Source organism: Macadamia integrifolia, chromosome 6, assembly GCF_013358625.1.
Source record: "Macadamia integrifolia cultivar HAES 741 chromosome 6, SCU_Mint_v3, whole genome shotgun sequence".
Classification (NCBI taxonomy): Eukaryota; Viridiplantae; Streptophyta; class Magnoliopsida; order Proteales; family Proteaceae; genus Macadamia; species Macadamia integrifolia.
This window is the reverse complement of record NC_056562.1, coordinates 11161989-11171986: the sequence shown is the minus strand read 5'-3', so window position 1 is coordinate 11171986 and position 9998 is coordinate 11161989. Positions and strand designations below refer to the sequence as shown.

General features: G+C 37.4%; 1 pseudogene; it reads left to right on the top strand.

Moving 5' to 3' along the window:
* The first annotated feature begins 3778 nt into the window (after positions 1-3778).
* On the top strand, positions 3779-7477 carry LOC122082061 (annotated as a pseudogene).
* The last annotated feature ends 2521 nt before the right edge of the window (positions 7478-9998 follow it).

Genomic DNA, 9998 nt, shown 5'->3' with positions numbered 1-9998 from the left:
TTGGAAGGGTCATCTTTTGCCTACTTTGAACCCTCGAGAGGAATCAGATAAGGATGTTCGCTCAGTCCATACCTGTTCATTACAACTACGGAAATTCTTTCCTGTTTACTCTCCACTTACAAAGACCTAAACCTTTTTCAAAGAATTAGGATTTCTAGACATGCCCCTGAGATCTCACACCTCCTGTTTGTGGATGATACTTTTATATTTTGCTAAGCCACATCTGAGGATTTATTGTTCATCAAAGTTGTTTTAAAGCTCTTCTCTGACTTTACTGGACAACAGATTAAAGAGTGGTATGTTCTTCAGTCGAAATGTGCCAAACTACGAAAGAATCAGGCTTTGCACCATCATTGGTATAAGAGAAGGAGCCAGGAATTCCACCTACCTAGGCACTAATCTACTTCATCCTAGATCCAAGACAGCTAGCCTATAGGGTATCATTGACTATGTTAACAACAGGTTATCTGTCTGAAAATCCAAATTACTCTCATACGCGGGTCAGATAATCCTTACCCAATCCACTTTATACTCAATTCCATCCTATCTTATGTCATGCTTCAGGTTTCCTTTGAAAACCTGCAAGAACATCGACTCCATCTGCTCTACATTTTGGAATGGTGGAAATCTTGAGAAAAACAAAGGAATGCGCCTCATTGCATGGAACAAAATATGCCAACTAATGAACCAAGGTGGCCTCGAGCTAAGAGATGCTACTACCCAAACCCTTTTGCTAAAATTAGCTTGGCGCTTTGTCAATAACAATGAGGAAATTTGGGCCAAAGTACTGAGAGCAAAATACTGCCACCACAAATCCAATTTTGACCCAAGGGTCCTTAAAAGACGTGGATCATAGATATGGAACAATATATCCTCAATGTTACTTACCCTTAAAAAGTGCATCAGTTCTAAAATCGGTAATGGAACTAACACTTTCTTTTGGTATGATCTATGGGCAGGCCAGGAAATCTTAGGTCTAGATTTATCATAGGCGAACTTACAACCCATAATTGATACTATGAAGGTCAATAATTTTATTGACAATCATTCCTGGAAAGTGGAGGAACTGAGAACCCTAATTCCCCCACATTTGATTTCTACAATAACCCAAATTCAGCTTTCATCTCAAAATGATCAGTGGGTATGTTCGTTAATGATAGATGGATCATTCTCCACAAAAGTAGGTGTTTTTTTCATACAAAAAAACTAAGGCCAATTGGCAGGAATAAGGGGTATTTCAAGCAGGTGGTGGAAGTTTCTATGGAAACTACAAATACACCATAGATTCAAAATGTTTCTGTGGCAGACTTTACAAAATGGACAATGGCTACCCATTGATACTTCTTGTGGTTTTTGAAAAAAGAGTACTGAATCCTCTCTGCATTTATTCATTGATTGTGAATTTTCAAGGCACATTTGGGTAGCATGACATCTTGGATTATGGCTACAGAATATCAAAGCAACCTCATTGGTGGAGATGGTAAAATACCTATTTCATCAAAAAAATATTTCAATATCAGATCTTAAATGGTTTCAATGTTTTTGCTATAACAATTTGGCAACAGCGGAATAACATCATAGCATCCAAAGATAGCCCAAACCCAATGAATGTTCTACAAAAAATAAGGATGGAGATTATTGATTTAAATATATTGCCAAGATGTACTAATGAATCATTTGCTGCAGATGATCCGACACGATTGAACAGAAACCTTCATATCCCTTTTTTCAACTACCCAGTTTTGGTTTGTGCTGAAACAACTAATAGTTTAACTTCAGCTTCCGGATGGGCATTTGGAATTATATTAGAAGGTTAGCTTCAGATCATTAGCTCAGATACTACTACAACTACTCAAAGAGAAGCAGTGGAAGCAAAAGGAATTCTTGCAGGTTTGAGGACAGCTACCACCAAAGGATGGGAGATCCATGAAGTATGGCACACAAGCTAGAAGTTAACTAATCTTCTTCCATTCGCTTGCTTTGAAGCTTGGTCTCTCCTACATGTTACAAAATTTCATAAGATTTCATTACTTTCACAAACAATCTCCTTTTATCTTAAAACTATTGAAGACAACCCAATTATGAACCTCATACATTATATGGCATGTAATCCTAATAGACACCATGACTATGTAGTTTCTTTTTAACTTAATACACTCTTATGCTTATAAAAAAAAAAATGTGAATTCTTTGAAAAATTATCCATCTAACTATTAGTCAAATTGATAAATTATATTGTCTACATTGAAGGAAAGTTACTACGCAAGCTTAAAAAGGCAAGAAAAAAAGGAAACAAAAAATTTAAGAGGATAACATTTCTATCAATCCTAATTCGAATATTTTTCAGTTATATTGACTAATGATTTGACAAATTGACCATTGGATAAGAATGGACCTTGTGTATGAAGTAATTATCAAATTTGGTGACATCTCTCAGCCATGTGGTTATTCATATATATGAATCGGTTTTTTTTTTTTTTTTTTTAGATTTTTTTTTATCTCTTATTTCTTATTTTTATGTTTTTTTCTTTTTGATCTATCTATCTGTCTAATGGGACTTTAATTATAGTCACACGGGATAAATAAGGGAAGGGAGGTTGAAGTAATGGAAGTCCAAACATGGGGAAGCGAAGAGGGTGACTCATGGTTATGTGAGTTATGGTTATGGCAAAAGGTGAAGACAAGAGAGTCGAATCCATACCCTTTTGGGAACTTGCACTCTTCTGGCAAGATAACAACCAATTGATTTTTTTTTAATGGTTTGTATTGAGTTCTTGCGTAATTTACTTATTAAATTTTTTTAATTTTTTTAATAAATATTTGTAATATAGATGCCATCTTGGTTTGAAATTTTTTTTTATTATAATAAATATGATATAAACAACATGTCTACTAGATTTCGAGTTCGGACTCAAAATAACACACACATGGCAATTATGTATTATTTTGAGTATTATGAGAAGGGTTTAAAATATAAGTGTGATAGAACCTCACTCCCAAACTAAAGAAGCTAAACTAAGGAAGCTTTGAGGATAACAATATCCAACAAAATGACAACCAAAACCTAGTTAACACCTAAATCTAATGCATCTTTAAGCCTTGCCCAATTGCCTTCATTCTTATAACAACTAGCCGACTCGAGCGGTGATGAATTGAGAGCATTTTCACCACTAGGCTACCAACCACATTGGTTGGAAAATCAATTGGTGGTTAGCAAATACCTTAGCTCATACAAAAAAAAGTCCCCGAGAGACCTATATTTTATAGTTTTATATTGGAGGGAATAAAGTCACGTTTTGCATTTATGCTCTCACCCCCTTGGAGGGCATGTTCCAATTTAAATGCACCAAATGGGGCCACGCCACGTGTACATTGCTTGTTATACACATACCTGACCCAACCCAGCTCCTGTAAAATACCTAGCCAAGATCAGATGTTGAAAACTATGTAAACAAATGGTTTTGTTGTTCATATCTAATCTCTTCTGCATCCCCCTGCCCTGACCCTTCATCTTCTCTCTCTATCTCTCTCTCTCTCTAAGCATTTTGTATGATGGGTTTTTTATTTAATGGAATTTGGACCTTTGCACTGATATTCTCAATACCCAGTTTGAGGAAATTTGGGTTCTTGTATGTTCTTGATGTTTTCTGACAGATGAGGTTTAAGGAATTTCCAAGGCTAAAAAAGCATCTGGGTCAGAATTTTTCCCTTCTTATGAGCAATTTATTTCAAGAAAACTCTGATATTTGAACTGGATTGCTGGTTTTTATACTTGGAAATGAGTACGGAAGAAGAGAAGCCTTCTCTTGGTGATGGATCAATAGAGAAGAGTAAACCAAGTCATGGGTTTTGGGATTTAATCTGGGTACCTCTGAATTGGTTCAGGATGCTTGCTAGGGAGACGCATTGGAGTTTTGTATTGGGTGTGGTTGTTGTTTATGGAATCAGTCAGGGATTGGGTGGAGGTCTGAGTAGGGTTGGTATCGAGTATTACAGGAAGGATGTTCAGAAAGCACAACCATCTGAAGCTCAGGTTTACTCTGGGATTGTTTCTCTTCCTTGGATTTTCAAGCTTCTCTATGGTCTACTCACTGATGTATTCCCTGTTGCTAGGTATAGGAGAAGGCCTTACTTCATTTTTGCTGGTAATACAGTCATTTTCTTGCTGGAGATCTGGTGTTTGTAGTTTTGTTTTACTCAGTGAGGTAGTTTGCCTGCTGTGGATAACTCAATGTTGGTGGGTTGGCTTAAGAGTTGGTGGTGCTTGGGTTAGATACAGATTCTTGCTTTATGTTTCAACTAGTATGTTAAGCTGCTACAATTATATGTCCTAGGAAGTAATGGTTATGTGAAACAGCTTTAAATGCTTGGAACAGGACCAGTTGGTGAAAAGTTAAAGGGTTTTAATAGCTTAAAACTTACTGGAAATGCTCTAAATTCTCAAGTAGTCAAACTAATACTGTGGAAACAGTGTCAAGAGACTTGCTATTGAAGATATTTTCTACATTTTCAGGAGTCTCTATGATGAGGAAAGAAAGAGGCTAGAAAACAGAAAATGAGGACAGATTTGCAATAATTAACCTAAATCTGCTTATTAAGGCAACATGCCAGAAACAAATCCTTTGTAGCATCGACAATTTCCATCAAGTAGCAGTACTGTTCTTTCATCAACTCCACTCTCTGTTGACGTAAAGTCAGATGCTGTACATCATTGTTCGGCCAATGGATGGAGCAAATCATTGAATTCTTTGTTAAACCAAACTCCCACAACATATTGGTCTTCAGACATTCATCTGAATTCATGGAGTTCCAAGTCTAGAGAAGTGATACCCACAATTGTTGGAATATAATCCAACAGCTAAAGCTTATTCTCACATTACTAAATACCATACCCATACTACTAATATGGCAGGACTTTCAATTCTGAAGCTATGGAATGTAAAATGAATCTCCACCTTTGTATTACTCTTTTTTTTGTTACCATAAGTGAAAACTATTGATGATGCTAAGATAATTTAGCAAATCATAAAATGTTCCTTTTTTAGGATAGTAAAAGAACTTGACAACAGAACTAGATGGCAAGTGGGTTAAACCAACAAATTGTCTATTTGACTCACCATCCTATGTCCTTCTAATATTTTTGGTATTGCATGTAGTCTTGTACCACAATAATGAGTAGCCTAGTCTTGAGAGCTAACACGATCTTAGATAGATTTGAATGGCAGAACAGAATCCTGTAACCTGCCTCATTTGTTTGGAAAAAGAATATTAATTGGAAGGGGTTTTGATCAAATGTGCTTGTATTTTAAAAAAACTTTAGCTATTAAAATCCTGGACTGTAGATAGATTTCAATCTCCTTTGTCGGACCTGACTTTTTATCATGATTACTGCCATATATATTATTCCATGCTGTCTACCATTTCCTCCTGCCAAGAGATCTTAATTTATATTATTGATTAGGCCATGATTTGTATCTTAGATATCGAGTCTCATGGTTTGCACTTGAGATGCTAAAATAGCGATATGATTATGCTCAACATATATGTATATGAGAGAGAGAGAGAGAGAGAGAGAGAGAGAGAGAGAGAGAGAGAGAGAGAGAGAGAGAGAGAGAGAGAGAGTCTATGACTATTCAGGTGTTCTGGGAATCATCTCCATGCTTTCTCTTGCTCTGCACAAAAAGTTACAAGTTGTGTTTTCTTTGTTGTCTCTTACGGCGGGGAGTGCTGCTGCAGCAATAGCAGATGTTACAATCGATGCTTGTGTGGCTCAAAATAGTATAACTCATCATTCGCTTGCTGCTGACATGCAAAGCTTTTGTGGACCTAGTTCCTCTATTGGTGCACTAATAGGTTTCTCTGTCAGTGGCTTTCTTGTTCATATAATTGGCCCTAAGGTTAGTTTATTTTCACTTCATCTTGTAATTAGCTGGAACTGGTAGTTGCTTACAGCCTTCCAAATCCCTTTTTTCTTGATAGGGTGTGTTTGGCTTGCTGGTTATACCTGCTGCACTGGTTGTTTTGGTTGGAATGGTTCTTATTGAACCTCAAATGCCCAACTTTGCCTACATAGGGGTAATACTAGCTCTCTTACGGATTTTGTTCATATTTTAGTTCCCTTTTCTACTCATTGTATCCTTGGATATATTCTCGAATCAGGTACCTCAGAAGTTGCTGGATGCCATTAAAGCTATGTGGAGAACTCTTAAATGCCCCGACGTTTGGAGGCCATGCGCATATATGTACTTGTCAGTTGCAGTTAGCTTGAATATCCAAGAAGGAATGTTCTATTGGTACACAGACCAAAATGCAGGTCCATCTTTCTCTCAGGTATTTGATTATTCTTTGTTTGGCTATCTAAGGACACAGGATTTGTAGTTGTGTCCTGCTACAATTATGTTTTTTGTTCTTGGTTCAGGAAAATGTTGGATTCATATTTTCCATCGGTTCAGTAGGATCGCTTTTTGGGGTATTGCTCTACCAAAACATTTTGAAGGACCATCCCTTCCGTGCTTTGCTTGATTTATGGTGTATCAGGGATGTTAGATTTGATGCTGGTCTTGCGGTTAAACTTAAAATTTGGAATACCTGATTATTTTTATGTCGTGATTGATGGAGGAGTTTCTCAAATGATTGGGCATCTAAAATGGATGCCACTTCTTGTACTTGGTTCCAAGCTTTGTCCCTCTGGTATAGAAGGCACATTCTTTGCATTACTGATGTCTATTGATAACATTGGTATACTGACATCCTTGTGGGGAGAGGGCCTCCTACTCTATCTTGAAAGAAACCCGGGCACGATTTGATAACCTCTGGTTGGCCATCTTGATCCGTAATATAACGAGGATTTTTCCATTGTGTCTGCTGTATTTGATTCCTAGTAGTGATCCCTCATTGATCCTCCTAAACCCTAAGCCGAACAGGTAAAACCGGCCGGGCCAAACCGGTAACAGCATAGACCAAATAGAACCGAAGCCCTATTGGTTCGGTTTGGTTTGGAATATTGCAACCCTAAAACCAAATCGAACCACACCGGAAACCGGATAAACCCAAAACTAAACCGAAACTGGCTCAAAACCCAGACTGAAACTGAAACCAAACCGGTAAAAAACCGAAACACTCCAAAATTCATTAAAAAAAATCAAATTTGCATATTTTTGTATACATTTGTATGGAAAGTCGAATCCAAACTGGACCAAAAACCAAAACCAACCCGGTTACAAACCGATTTAAGAAACCGAAGACAAACCGAAACCAAACCGTACCAAAACCGGAACCAAACCAAAACTGGAATTTCCTTATGGGTTCGGTTTCGGTTTCAACCTTCCCACACCAAAACTGACTCAAACCAGACTGAAACCAAACTGGACCGACCCGTTGACACCCCTACTCCACTGAAATATTGAACATTAAGGGAGGTGCAGAAACTCTTGAGACTGAGAACAACGAATTGGTCTCCCTTGTCAACAGCACCTGATTAGAGAGCTTGGCTGGAAAACCTCAGCCTTGTTCAGATCTGGTGTTTTCGAAGTTTTGTAATCTTTTGGCTGTGCAATACAGAGATTGAACCATATTATGCCTCAAACAGAAAATCTAGATCAACAATTACTCACGGAAGGTGGTACAGTGTATGAATATGTCATGTATCCTCATGTAGTCCAAGCAGTTTAAGCTTTGCTCTCGCAAATTCATTGATTGTTTTCATCAGAATGGTCTTAGTTTCTTTTTTCTTAAAAAATGTTTCACAATGCTCTCATTTTCTTGGCTTTTAGTTGATAATTTTTCTATTCTCGTTTCATGTGTCAAAAGAAGAGTGCCCATGTATTTAGTTTGGTATTTGTAGTATATTTTTGTTTGAACTGAGTTGACCTATGTCCATGTTCACCGTGTGGCCTCGCCTCAAGGCCACTCGATGGTGGGGCGGAGGGGGTGCAAGGTTCTCGTCCCTTTGATTGATTGGTGATGTTGAAGGAAAACTTTGTCCTTTTTATTTTATGTCCTTTATGTCTATTATCCGAAGTTCATGAAAATGTGATACCTTGGCACCTAGTGAGACTTCAAAAATTTGGTAATGTCATGAGTATGTAATTCTCATCACACCATTTCCTTTGAATATCACTCACGGTTAGCAAAATCGGGAATGGCGAAAAAAAGGAAATGGATTGTACGAGATTTATACGGTACAAAACATCAAGCAGTATAATTTAAAAAACAATCAATGAAAAGTAGAATGACCAAAAAAAACCGGAATGAGCTTTAAATGTGTAGAATATATATATATATATATATATATATAAAGGGGGTGGGGGGAGATTGGCTTTGGAGTTCATTCCATTTGTTTTTGAGTTAATATAGTCTATTAACTAATTCTGTCTTTTGTTTTAAGGAGGGTAATGAGGTAGTTGGATGGGTTAAGGGTTTGGCTTGCAATGTTTCCCCATCTCTAGGGATACAGTAGACGTTTCGTTTCTTATGTAATATTTCCTTTATTTCATAAAAAATAAATAGTCTACTCATATAAATTAATTGAAGAATTATTACCTAAATATCTACATCTAATATTCAAAACAACTGTAAGATCCAATAAATTTCAAGAATCACAATAATAATAATAAGGGGAGAGGTTTTGTGCACGATCATGCACCAAACCGTTGAATGAGACTGAAGGATTGTGTACCATACATGGTTTTGTGCATCCAATGGTTTGATGCATGACTGTGCAAATAAATTTTTGCCTTATAATACTAAGAATAAATGTGAAATGAATGAGGATTGTAGTATCTGCAAAGGCAACTGTTTCAGCATAGGCAACTGATTTCATATGGTTATATTTTAGGACACATGTCAAAAGAAAAGTAGGAGTCTCATGCTCCCTTATCGAGATGAATCTGTGATCATACATGGTCCTTCCAAGTTGCAAGGCACTCCCCTGGGTGAGGTTAACTCCTCAGGATTAAATATCACCTATGTTAATCAGAGTATCGTGTTATTATTTACTGATCATGGTTTTCAAAAATTGAAAATTAGATTGGCGGATTGATTGATTTAGATTAGCATCAACAATGATCGATGTTGATTCTTATTGATTCGACATGGACGAGTATCCTTACTTAGAGTAAACTCAGAAATCATTCACTAACCAAAGGGTCTCTGTGGACGGAATAGATGTAAATGAAGCTTGCAGGTTTTTAGGTGGAGCTGAGCTCTCATTCAAATGGTGAGTGGTTTGAGTGGTGGTGTTGGGAGGTCTCAGGGATCATCAGATGGAGTGCAGCACAATGAAGAGGGAAGGAATTGGGCAGGTTTATTTTCTGCAGTGTCTATGTCTCATGTTCAAGATATGAAATTGAATTTTATTGATCCAGTTGTTGTTGAGGGAGCTGCGGTTGCTTGTTGCCCTTCAAGCATCATAAGTGTAGGGATAAAAAAATGGGAGAATGCGTTGATTGGTCAATTTATAGGGAAAAGACTACCATTTTTTCTGGAGAACAAGGAATATCCACGTACGTGAATGTACGTTAACAACCCTGGTCCGTGGATATGTCATATATTTTTTCTCTCTTCCTTTAATAGATGCCATATCCATGGTCCAAGATCGTTTACGTACGTGAATATTCACTTTCCTCTTTTTCTGTTACCAAGAAAATCTTAATGATGCAGTGGAGGGTATTTCAATTTGTTGGAGAGTGGCTACTTTGTTTTCTGTTTCAACATAGAAGAGGACAGGTTAAAGGTTCTTGAAGGGGGACCGTGGTTTGTTCTAAAACAACCAATGATTGTGCGGCCATGGAGCCCTAAGTCGGTGTTAAACAAGGTGGAGCTGAGCTTAGTTCCGGTGTGGATTTCATTATTGGACAGCTGAAGTTGAGCGTTATTGGTAGTGTTATTGGAACACCAATTACGACTGATAAGTGCACCAGAACAATGGAGCGACCGTCCAATGCTAGGATGTGTATCGATCGAAGTGCATGCGGGCATAGAACTGCCATGTTATATCC